A 12594-nucleotide genomic window follows, 5' to 3' on the forward strand; every position below is an offset into this window, starting at 1 on the left:
TTAAAAAATTGACTCATTTACTCATTATCTTTTAGTGGGGTCTCATATTTAATGATCAATTCATTTAGAACATTTATAAAGATAATTTTAATAATGGCCCATTATTTTGGTATGAAATGGTTAATATAGAGTTTGTCATAGTAAAAGTTAGTCATTAAATTACTTTTTGGAGTTATTTACTGTCATGCAAAGTAATAAAGATTGTGCCAACATGAGCAAGTATAAAAACAAAAAATATTATGCAGTCCTAAGCTTGAAAAGCAGGAAATAAACACACACATGTGTATATCATATATATATATATATAACATGTATATGGTTTAAAAAATAATAATATATTATTATCATTACCAATTTACAAAACAAAATTTTGCCAGTTTCATAGTGGCATTATTCACAATAGCCAAAAGGTAGAAACAACCCAAATGTCCATCAGCAGATAATGGATAAACAAATGTGCTATACACATACCGTGGAATATTATTTAGCCTAAAAAAGGAAGAAATTTCTGACATCTGCTACAATACGGATGAAACTTGAAGACATTATGCTAAATGAAATAAGTCAGACACAAAAGGACAAATATGGTTTGATTGCTCTCATATGAAATACCGGGAATAGTTAAATTCACAGAAACAGAAAATAGACTGGTGGTTGCCAGGGGCTGTGTGGAGGGGGAATTTCGGGGAGTTATTTTTTAATGGGTACAGAGTTTCTGTTTGAGATTGTTATGGGCTGAATGTTTGTGTCCCCCCGAAATTAAAACTTGAAGTCCTAACCCCCAATGTCATGGTATTTGGAGGTGGAGCCTTTGGGAGGTAATTAGGTTTAGATTAGGTCACGAGAGTGGGACCCTCACAACGGGATTAGTGCCCTTGTAAGAAGAGGAAGAGAGAGATCTCTCGCTCCATGCACACACACCGAGGAGAGGCCGTGTGAGCACACAGGGAGAGAGCGGCTGTCTACAAACCAAGGAGTGGGCCCTTACTAGCAACTGAATCTGCTGGCATCTTGATCTTGGACTTCTAGCCTCCATAACTGTGAGAAATAAATGTCTGTTCTTTAAGCCACCCAGTCTATGGTATTTTGTTGTAGTTGCCCAAGCTGACTAAGGGATGATGAAAAAGTTCTAGAGATGATGGTTGCACAACAGTGTGAATGTGGCTTAATGCCACCGAGCTGGACACTTAAAAATGGTTAAAATGATAAATCCTATGTGATATACATCTTGCCACAATTTAAAAAACAAACAGTGCTTGCTTCAGCAGTACATATAATAAAATTGGAATGACACAGAGGTTAGCTTGGCCCCTGAGCAAGGATGACAGCTGAAGTTGTGAAGTGTTCCATATTTGACAAAAAGAACAGCAACAACAAAACCCCCAACATTATCAGCATCTTTCTTTGAAATTCTCCATGGCCTCATCCCAATCTCTCCTTCTAATCCCCCAGAAGTAACTATTGGCTTTGGTTTTAGATTTATCCCTTACTGTTCCATTGCTTTTCTATGTATATAACTGTTTGCTTTGGCCTGTTTTTGCACTCTAACTTTACTGTGTGCCTGCTTCTGCGACTTGCCTTTCAGCTCAACATTTTTTGGTCAGTCATCCATGTGGATGCATGGAGCTATAGGTCATTCTTTTTCACCACTGTATAGTATTCTGCTTTACAATGTAGATATTGTGGCCCTCTTCAGATCCTCTCAGCCTTCTCTTCTCGGGTACTCTCCCTTGGTCGCTTGTTCCATCCTGACTGTTACTATGGTGACTGGTTCTTCGTGGGCTCTGACCAACTGGCCTCCAGCTGGGGCTTCTCTGTGTGGCTGAGGTACACAACATTGAGGGGCCTCCTAGGTGCTCACATGTGGGTAGTCCTGAAGTAGGAGGGAGTTTATACCCTGTGGGGCAAAGCTTTGACCAGGTGCCAATAGACAATTGTTCTCTTTTCTTCCTCTGCCTAGAACTGTCCTAAGATGGCCTGGTAAATGTGGCCTCTCTTTGGTACCCTCATATTCACTGAACCTCTGTCCCTGCCCCATTCCCTCTTTTCCTCACTCCTGCTTCCTTGAGACTGTACTCCCCAATAAATTAGTACCGCACAAATTTTTGATTCAGGCTCTGCTTTTTGAGGAACCCAAGAGAGACACATTTTGCAATTTGTCTGCTCTCCCGTTAATGAACATTTGAGTCGTTTCAAGTTTTTTGAGACGGCACAGACTGTGGCTGGGGCTAACATCCTCGTTCACACCTCCTGGTGCACTTGTGTCTGTTTCTCTAGAATGTTCCTAGCAGCTGAACTGCTGGATCATAGGTTACACGCTCCTTCAGCTTTACTAAATATTGTCCAATTAGTTCCCAAAGTGCCTACTTATTTTTCAGGTTCATTTCCTCTCTACCCCCACCCTCATCTCCCTATTTCAGATCATAGGGGCCTTCTTTCAGCTCCCTTAGCACATGTGCTCCCCTATCACGGAGGCTTTGCATCTGCTATTTTTTCTGCTGAGAACGCTTCCCCCACACCAGCCTGGCTAAGGCCTCCTCTCTCCTCAGAGCTCAGCTCTCTACCCTACTTGGAACAGCTCCCTTGACTTCCTCCTCAACCCCAGATCAGGTCGACCCCTCCACGCCCACCCATATAAGACCTCATAGCCCCATTTACCTCTCCGTTGTGATCAGTTGCAATGTCATCAGTTGCAATGTACCATCTCTCTGTGCAACTACTGGTACAAAGCATGTCAACTGTCCCAAGTTTCACTAGCCTGAAAGCAGTAACCACCATGTTTGTTTAAGCTCACCACCATATCTTCAGCGCCCAACATTGGTGTCTGGCACATAGTAGGCAATTGTTTTTATTGATCTAATAGCTGGTCTATGTTGTCACACATATTCGAGTTCAGTGTGTAATTTTTCCAGCATGTTTTAACATTAATTAGCATCTACTGGTGGCCAAGATCATGACAATATAAACACAATCCCTTTCCTTGAGAAACTCACAGATAAAGGTCAATTAATATTGAGCTCGCTGGACCCTGACATATTTTAAGTGCTTAGCAACTGTTTGATTCAGAAGTCACCTCTAGCCTGAGTATTACTATTACTGGAATGAGTAATGATGGTCATTGTTTACTGAGCAATTATTATGTGCCCAGCATTCTACTAAGAGCTTTACATTTCCCATCTCCTCCTATCATCGCACCCTACCAGGGAGGTACTGTTATTACCTCCACCTTACAGCTGCAGAAAGGTGAAGTCACTCAGTCCAGGTCCCACAGTTTGTGAACAGTGCAGACAGGATGGGATTTCTCAGCCAGAGCTCCCAACCTCCTATCATGATGCTAAATTTCTCCTGACCCAGTTGCACTGTTTTCAGTTAGATTCTAGAGACTCAGTTCTTAATCACAATGGTAATCAATGATATTTACCTTGGGGGCCAGCCCCGTGGCCGAGTGGTTAAGTTCACGTGCTCCACTTTGGTGGCCCAGGGTTTCACCGGTTTGGATCCTGGGTGCGGACATGGCACCACTCATCAGGCCATGCTGAGGCGGCGTCCCACATGCCACAGCTAGAAGGACCCACAACTAAAAATATACAACTATGTACCTGGGGGCTTTGGGGAGAAAAAGGAAAAAATAAAATCTTTAAAAAAAATATTTACCTTTATTTGGTGCTTATCAAATACTAATCACTTTACATTCATCCATTAATCTATTTGACAAATATGTACTGAGAACCTACTATGTGTCAAGCTCTGTTTGAGGGGCTAGAGGTACAGAGGTGGACAAAACACCTTATAGGAGGAGAAAAAAATAACCAAAACAAATAAGTGAAATACATGATAGATGGTGATCAGTGAAAATGAAAGCAGAAGAGAGAAATATGGAGTGTGAAGACTGGGGTTTCAGTGACCTCATTTCATCCTCCCAACAATCTGGTTTTCCCATTGTACAAATAATAATGAGATTCAGAGAGGTGAAGTCACTCCCCACACTGCTCATAGGCTGAGAAGTCAGGACTCCGGAAGGACTGACGACCCCATCCTGCCAATCGCTTTTTGCTGTGCCTCTACCCAGCGCCTAGAATTGTGGTGAACTCAAAAGGAAATCAAACTTTCTCCAAGAACTTAACATCTGGCAGGGGAGTAAATTGACCCAGGTGAGCAGAGGACTCACAATGCAGTACTGATGTGTTGATACCCTGCCCAGGGCAGACATTAAGAGTGATCGCCTAGGGGAGATGCGGATGCTGAGGCTGGAGTCACAGTTCAGGCTGACGAATCGATTACGGAGATCAGGAGCAGAAGAGGCAAGCCGCCTAGGTCATTCCGGGACTGTTGGTGACTCTGAGGCCCACCAGTCCCTGCCCTGCCCCCACAGCTGGCTCTGCACCCCGCCCCCTTCCACCCTCCAGTCTCCAGCCTCCAGGCCATCAAGTAGGGAGCCTGAAAGAGGCTGGCGACGGAGCGATTAGTCCTGACCCTGCCTTGGGGAAGCCACACTCGCTTGCAAATATTGGCCTCCCCTTCCCCCAACACAGCATCGCCAGCTTGAGGGGCCTCCCAGACAGGGGGGTCTGGGGCCATGACGCGGAGTGCACGTTTGCAGGCCTCAGCTGAGGGCGATGACAGCTGGTCCCCTGTTCCCAGGTGGCCTCGTGAAGGGGAGGCGGAGACGCAGTCTGGAATACAGGGAAGGAGAGCCTGGGCTTCGGAGATAGAAAGGTGTAGAGCACCCCCTCCCGCAGGCACACCACCTTGTCTGTTGCACTTCAAGAGGGCCTCTTAGAACCTTTGTGTCTTCTTCAAAGAGGTACATTTTAAGGTTTGTTTTTCAAGCTGAAAATAGACATATTTTGGTGTTTGAGGAATTCATTCAACATTCGTTGAGTATATTTTATGAACCAGGCCCTCAGGGGCTGAGGATAAGCAGTGAACAAGCCCAAGGTCAGTCTTTCAGGGACTTTTCCTTTTAATGAGAGAGACAGACATTAGACTGTTAACACATGAGGATTTTATTATAATTCTGAGAAGTGTTCTGAATGAGAAAGGGTTTTGTGCTAGGGTTGGACAAACTCACCTGCTCTCAAGGGGCGATCTCAGAGATTTCTCTCTCCAGGCTGGGAATCAGAGCCAACTGCCCTCCGCATTTCAGAACATCTTAGCCTCCCCAGGGCAAAAGGCCTGTCCTTTGCCGTGAATAGCTGCTGTGGAGTGAAGAGGAGGGTTTCCTAGAAAGGCCGCTCTGTGTATCAATCTAGGAGGCACTCAATAAATAACTGGTGAATTAATGTCATTCCAAGGAGGGTTAAAAAGTCACGGGCTCCATCTGCAAAGGGTGCTATAATATGGCTAGCCAGGAAAAGAGAAAAATCTCAGCACTGTTATTCCTAGATTCTGGACGGGTGAGGAATCTGGGGACTGGGGGAGGCACGGTTGGGGTGCCGGGCTTCCACTCCACACATACTCTTGGAGCAGGTCGCTGGCCCTGTGCTAGGTAGGATGCAAATCAATGAATGAGACAGCAGGGTCCCTGCCCTCCCAGGACTCACAGTTTGGTGAGAGCAGAGGCCACAGCGAGGTAATGTGATCAGCATTAGGAGGGGGGCAGGAAAGAGAAGATATCTAAGCGATTCCAGGAGGATAAGTAAGAGATACAGAGAGGGTGCTCTGGGTGAAGGGATCAGCATATGCAAAGGCATAGGGGAGAGAAAGCAGGTTTATTCAAAGAACTCAAAATAGTTGAGCGTGTTCAGACTTTGAAGGAGACTGGGTGGGGAGACAAAGGATGTGGGAGAGAAAAGCAGAGCTCTTCCACCCATCTTAGGCAGCCTTCCCCTTGGGGGAAAACTACATTTCCCCAAACCACAACTAGTTAGGGTTATGAAGTCCACGAGGTCAACTTCGTTTGAATGAAGACACACCATTTACCAACCGCCCTGTTGTAGCACATTGGCTCGGTCGGTCCTCACATCACTCTTACATGTTTGATATTATGGCCCCTACTTTACAGATGGGATAGCTGAGGCTCAGTTTGGGCACCTTGTCCAACGTCACATAGCTCACTATATTTGGGAATTTAGAATGTTCCTGTATGTAAATGCGTCTGTTCTAGCCGTTCCTTTCACATGAGGTAATGCATGTAAAAGCTTTTTTGTAATAGAGCCATGTAAACATAAGGCATGATTATTCCTTTTGATGGACTTTTGGCTCCATCCAGTTGAGCCTGCAGCATTCAGGGAACCCAGGAATTTGGGCAATAGGGAAAGCCCAAAGGCCCAATGGCCTCTCTTAAAATTGTCCCGTATCTATTCTGGTTCCCTCTCTGGGGCACCTCCAGATATTATCTTCTGCCAAATAGTTTGTTTCTCAGAAGTTGCAAGTCGTGGGAGGTTAAAAAAAAATCAGCAGCATCAACAGCTACAAAACCCCTGCAGCAGCCTGAACACAAAGAGTCTGAATTTTTGAACAAAAGGCAGGGTGAGACCCGAAAGTAAATGCTGACACATCCTCTCTCCAGCTGTGAACTGGGGGTCTGAGGGCTGCTGCAAAGGTCATCTGTGTCTACATCTTTGGGCAGGAAATGCAATTCAATCCTCTTGGTGACTGATGGCTCTGCAAGATTAATGGGATAGTCTCCTACGCTGGTCTCTGTTCTGACGGTACAGAAAGTAAAGCCGACTTCTCTCCTCCCCTCTCCTCTTACTAAGCAAGGGCAGCTGATCCCCCATTTGAAAAGTTCAAAACTTTTCTCCAGGAAATTTGTCCCCTGGTGTTCTTTTGATGGGTGAAACTCTGCCTTCTGGGCTGAGATCCAAAGGTGGCACTTCAAGGTCTGGGGACCTTTCTAGGCTTTTTGTCTGTTCCTACTTCATCTTTCAAAAGAAAATTAATATAAAGGGCATGATTGTCCCTGAAAGGGTTAACTGCCAGCCCTGCTGTCCGGCCCTTGGGGCTTGGCAACCAATGACAATTTTGCATGATGAAGTAATGCTTGGATTTTGATTTCCATTGGTTCACACACTTGTCCATCAATCCAAAGATGCAAGTTTTGAAAGTATCTTTGAACTTTTATGACTCTCTTCCTGGCATTAACCCCTTAATTAACTCACCTGTTATTTCCAAGTTTCCTTCCAATCCTCCCACAGGAAGAGGACATTAGAAAATGCAGACCTCTGGATAGAAACTGAAGTCTTCCCCACATGACCAAAGCCAGTGTCAGGCTGTATGTGACTCTGCTCTTTCTCACTCTGATGCTTCAATCTCCAAGGGACTGAGGAGTGAAAAAAAAGGAAAAGGTCATGGGGAAGAGCAATCACTTTAACAGCAATAGTGTGGTCTGCTGTCCCCCAAAGAATTTTTTTAATTGCAAAAGTAATACAAAATATGGCAAAACTCTGGGGTTTGGCAAAGCTAGGTACTGGATACAAAGTCCTTGCTATGTTTCTTCGTTATATTTATTTTCTATGCCTCTATGTTTGAAATATTTGATAAATTTAAAAGGGCACAATGGTTGTTAAAAATGCAAATAATATATAAATATAGTCTCTATATAACCCCCTCAAAATGTTCTGCCCCCCTCAGAAGTGATCCAACAGCAGTGTGCTGCTCCGTTCCAGCGTTCTGGGGGCATATCTATACAACATGACCTGTATAAAGTTCAGCATAAATGGGATCATAATATATACATTTCTGTGAACTCCTTTTTGTTTCTTAAGCAATCTTGAACTTTTCCTGCCTCACAACATTCAGATTTACGTCATCTTTAAATAATATTTTAGAAGGAGGCAGTTCTACGGAAAGTATATGGAAAGAGCTCCAAGTTCATATTAAGTTAAAAAAGAAGAGGTGGAACGGTGTGTCTACTTGTATGACACAGTGAGAAAAGGAAATATGTAGACGTTTGCAAATACATAAACTGTTTCTGGCAGGATACCCAAGAGACTGGTTAGCACGTTTTCTGGGGATGGGAGTGTGGAAGGGAGAAACTGGGTGGGTGGGGATGGGGGAGAAAGACAACGCGATTTTAAAACAATTTTAAAATTGTGGCATATTTCATCAGGACGATGGAATCTGTAAACTATTGCAGGACGCTTTAAAGAATTACACTCAGGTGCCCACCATCTAGGTCCAGAATCAGAAAAGCACCGTGCCTCTCGCTGTTCCCCTCCCCGTCCTCCGGTTAAGTCTTTTCTTGTATTTTGTGTTAATCGCTCTCTTGTTTTTATTTACCACTTATGTATCTATACCTAAACAATATTTGATTTAGATTTGCCTGATTTTGAACCGTAAAAGCTCAAAAAAGATGACTCAAATGGAATTCATATTTGAGTAGGTAATACACGTACATAGTACAGATTCAAAAGGTACCATAGCATATAAAATGAAATTAGGTCTATAAGGTCCCAAATCAGGCAACATGAATGCATACATGTGGCAAAAATTTCACCTTGTACCAAACAATAGGTTTTCTTCTCTTCTCCTCATTTTTTTTGTTTTCCAAAGAAAGAAAATTCTGCGTATATAGAAGAATATAGTAGATAGAGATATATCCCCTTTGGTTTACATAAGTGGAAATCATTCCACATGAGTATATATAGAGCTCCCTAACTCTTTTTAGTGATTTGATAATAGCATTTCATTGAGCAGACAAATGGTCCAAGAATTATTTAATCAGTTTCCCAACTTTTAGATTGATTTTCAGTCTTTCTCTATTGCAAACCGAGCTACAATGGATTGCATCTTTGTGTTTGAGTTGATCAGTAGGATATATGTCAGGAAGTGGTCATCCATTTCTCAGGCTTCCTGCCCGATGGCCAATGATCTGTCCTTGAGAAGTTTATGTGTCAGATATGGGCAGGTGGGACAATCCATACCCGACTGGCATCCCCAGGTGCCTACAGTGCCATGCTCTTGGCAGGCACTCTCAGAGCGAGTGGTTTAAGGGCTAACACTTCAGACATTCACACTGTTCCAGATGGCCCCTTCTTGGAAACCTTTGCAGATATCTCTGGCCCCCTTCCCCCACCTCATCATTCCAATACTTCATTTTCTCTAGGACCCTTCGTTCATTCCACAAATGTTTCCAGAAGGTTGATTATCGGGACTCAGTGCCAAATCAGACTGTGATGTATACACAGCCTGGTAGGTGAGTTAAGACAAATTCTGGAAAACACTCTAAGGTTGCGCTGTCCAAAAAGATAGACACTAGCTACATATAGTTATTTAAATTTAATTAAAATTAAATATAATTTAACATTCAGTTCCTTAATCCCACTACCCACATTTCAAGCGCTTAATAGCCACATGCGGCTAGAGGCTGCTACTGTATTGGACAGCGAAGACATAGAACATTTCTACCGCGTTCTATGGGACAGCCCTGTGGGGAGGCCTAGTGGTCAAGCCTGCAGGCTCAAGATACCTACAAGCCCTGGGTTCAAATCCTGTCTCTGCTATTTCACAGCTGTAAAATTTGAGCAAGTAACTTGACCGCTCTTTGAGCCTCAGCTATAAAAGTGGGGAGTTACAGACCCTCCCTCATAGTGCCTTGATGAGGATTCACAGAGACAGCAAACGTGAGTGGTTTTGCTCGAAGACACAGTTAGCTCTCAAAAATGAGGAGCTATTATAATTATATATGAATCAGATAAGAGATTCAGTTTCTAACAGTTCAAAAATCTTGGATTCTGGACTCTGGGGTTCCATCCAGAATCAGCCCTTCCTAACTCCCTTGGGAAGCGGTTGGTCTGTCCACTCCCTGCCCTGCCTGGAGTACAATCCGAGCTGGTTCTTGTATCCTCTTGGTCTTAGAGCACAGAGCTAGCTGCTCAATCAACCTTTGATAAATTAAGAAATGAATGAATGGGGCCAACACAGCCAGGATTTGACTGGGCCTGTTGTAAGAATGAGAAGGAGGGTCCAGGAAGTCATTATTATTATGTTTCAAATACAACTGGCCTGGTCTTTTTTGCAAGAAAAAATACCTCTCTTGGAGAAGCACCTTAAGCTTCCCTCCCCTCTCTCCTCTACCGTCTGTTCCTCTGGGACAATTAGCCAACACTGGGAGCTTAAGGGTCTTGGCCCTTCCCCCTTTGGCCCAAAATAACCTCCTCCCCCACTTTGAGCAAATGCCTGAAATTCTTTCAACAGAGGACAAAGCCTTTCATCTGCCAATTACTGATAAAGGGAAAATGCAAATATCGCTGGGGAAGGTGATCCATCAAGGGCCCAACATTTATTGAGTGACCACTTAGGACCAGGCGGCAGGGTAGGCATTCTGGGGGAGTCAAAGGGGAATAAACCCCCGGCTGGCCCATTCTTCTCTCTGGTCTGTGGTTTCCTCACGGTTTGTAAAGGGAGGGATTAAATTAGGTGACTACTCAACCCCTTCCCACTCTGACAGGCCAGGAACTCCCCATCCGGGTGATATATGGACTTAGCTGTTTTTACACTAAGGTGCCTGCCATGGGATCTTTTCCTGACACCAGCTTTTGGGGACACCATGAGGCCACATGGGGAAAAAGAAGGGTCTTTGGGAGGAAAGGAGAATTAAGACCAAGCGTGCTATTTCACAGTTTTGCTTATTCCACTTTACTCATTTTTCAAGATGCTCCAGCCCACAAGCCCTCCTTTGAACACATTTATTTCATTATGTGGGAGCAGTGAAGGTGGTCAATATCCAAAAAGCATGTGATAACAGAGCCAGGCTCCAGTTTGAGCCCCAGCAGCCCCACTTACAATCTGTGTGATCTTGGGTGAGTGGCTTTGCCTTTCTGAGTCCCAGTTTCCTCATTTGCAAAATGAGTAATAACAAGACTATTTCCCTTCAAGGGTTCTTGTGAGAAAGAGAGAAGCGAGTAAAATGGTCCCTGGTTCTTGACAGAGGCTGAAGGCAAAACTCTTCTCACTCCCACTGAGCCCACGAGGGCAATTTCAATTTGGGAACACAATTTTGATGTTTGCCTGCCTCATCCTTACTTAAAAATTTTTTTACAGCTAGTAGACTTAGATTAAAACAAACTTCAAAGAGTAGTCTTTGGGTGCGTGGGGTGGGGGAAGGAATACAGAAAGACGGGACAGGAAACTTTAAGGTGAGCGGGGGGGAAGCCCTCTCTCAGGGTGACCAATATGGAGCTGATGTTTTACATCTGATCTCTGCTGGGGAAGCCACTTCCTCCCCACATTTCTGATCGCTGTGTTGACATGGGGACGATATGAGGGCAGAGCAATCATCCAGATTCATAACTTCTCCAGGCCTCGGTTTCCCCATCTGCAAAATGACCTGCTCCAACTATCCCACAGGGTTAATGGGAGAAACAAAAATACAAGCATGGGAATTACTTTGGCAAAGCCTGCTGCGAGCATCCACCACAATCCTTCAGGAAGCCCTGCTGCCATGTCAGCGCAGCGTGATCTTTACCCCCGAGATCAGGCCTACATGGGCTGGAGGAATGTTTAAGGCCAGCTTTTCTCACAACCAAAGTCGATTTGGCTGTTGTTCAGGATGGAATTACAGGACAACTCATTGAGGACTCCAGTTTTGGGGGTGGTCACAGCGAACTAGTTATGTGGACACGGAAGCACACTCAGATCTAACGATACTTCATATGTGTACAGAGGATGCCAATACCTCCGCCAAGAAGCTCTATAGGATTAACCAAGGGCGCCCCAAATTCCCCGCGCCCCATCCCAGAGCGCCTTGCACCTTTCCACCGACTTTTCTCCTATAAACGGCCAATAAGGGCTTACCCTCCTCCTGTTTGCCAGCTGCGTTAGGAGGCGCCAGATCCGATTCTCTCGGTAGTTCACTCCTGAGCATCTATTTCCTCCTCTTGGCGAGCGCAGGGACCTTTAAAAAATGTCCAATTTCTGTTCCAGGGCTCGTCGCCTAGTAAAGGACTCCACAGACGCGGGCAGAATGAATGAATGAAAGGCAACGTCTTCCGGTCAGCTCGGGTCTGAAAAGGCTCTGGTCTGGCTGTATTTCCTGTACCTGTGTGTGTATGTGGGGGGTCCATATCTTTGAGTCCCGGAGTTTAAAAGCTGTGCAGTCCGTACAGGTATGGAGCTGCGCTAATTTCTTCCTGAGTCCCCAGATGCCTTCTCCATATGGCAGGTCCGCACCTGGGGGTCTGGGGAGGATCGTCCCCAGCCCCCTAAAAACCACATGCAGCAGCAAAGCAAAAAAAGAAAAATTATATATACAAAATGTTTTGAATTTGGGTCGGCCACGTAGGTAATAGGGTGGGGTGGATGAGGGAAGAGGAAGAGGGGTAGCCCGTGGGGGCCTTGGGCAAATGGGGGCAGGGATTAAGGTGGGGGGTCGTTTTTGGGGGTGCCAGGCCCCGGGGGCTTTCACGCCAGCGAGCTCGGCTTGCATTTCCGCGCCTCCCGCTGAGGCCAGCCGTGCAAATCTGCACCTCCTTCCCGAACCCCTCCTCCTTCCCTCCCTCCCTGCCCCGCCATCTCCGGGATGCGCCCGCCGCCTGCAACTCAGCCCTCCAAAAGTCAGCTCTGCACACAACTCCCGGGCGGCGGCGGCGCCTGCGTGCAGAGGCGCACTCGTGACCCAACAACAAAACAGCGATGCCAGGGCGCTAACGG

At 45.3% G+C, this 12594-nt stretch overlaps 1 long non-coding RNA gene and 1 other non-coding gene across 5 annotated transcripts; one reads left to right on the forward strand and one right to left on the reverse strand.

The window, feature by feature from the left end:
• The first annotated feature begins 1252 nt into the window (after nucleotides 1–1252).
• On the forward strand, nucleotides 1253–1356 carry LOC124227492 (U6 spliceosomal RNA). Its single transcript, XR_006885501.1, has one exon. It is a non-coding gene; the product is annotated as a U6 spliceosomal RNA (small nuclear RNA).
• A 2215-nt stretch (nucleotides 1357–3571) lies between these two features.
• Nucleotides 3572–12492, reverse strand: LOC124226429 (uncharacterized). Of its 4 annotated transcripts, none has more exons than XR_006885304.1 (4): nucleotides 11740–12492; nucleotides 7104–7264; nucleotides 5072–5198; nucleotides 3572–3606 (listed from the first exon to the last, which is right to left on the reverse strand). It is a non-coding gene; the product is annotated as an uncharacterized LOC124226429 (long non-coding RNA). The 4 variants fall into 4 exon arrangements; XR_006885303.1 differs by lacking the exon at nucleotides 3572–3606 and adding an exon at nucleotides 4445–4830; XR_006885302.1 differs by lacking the exon at nucleotides 3572–3606 and adding an exon at nucleotides 4445–4960.
• Nucleotides 12493–12594: the final 102 nt, after the last annotated feature.

Source organism: Equus quagga, chromosome 15 (genome assembly GCF_021613505.1).
Source record: "Equus quagga isolate Etosha38 chromosome 15, UCLA_HA_Equagga_1.0, whole genome shotgun sequence".
In the NCBI taxonomy this organism is placed as follows: Eukaryota; Metazoa; Chordata; class Mammalia; order Perissodactyla; family Equidae; genus Equus; species Equus quagga.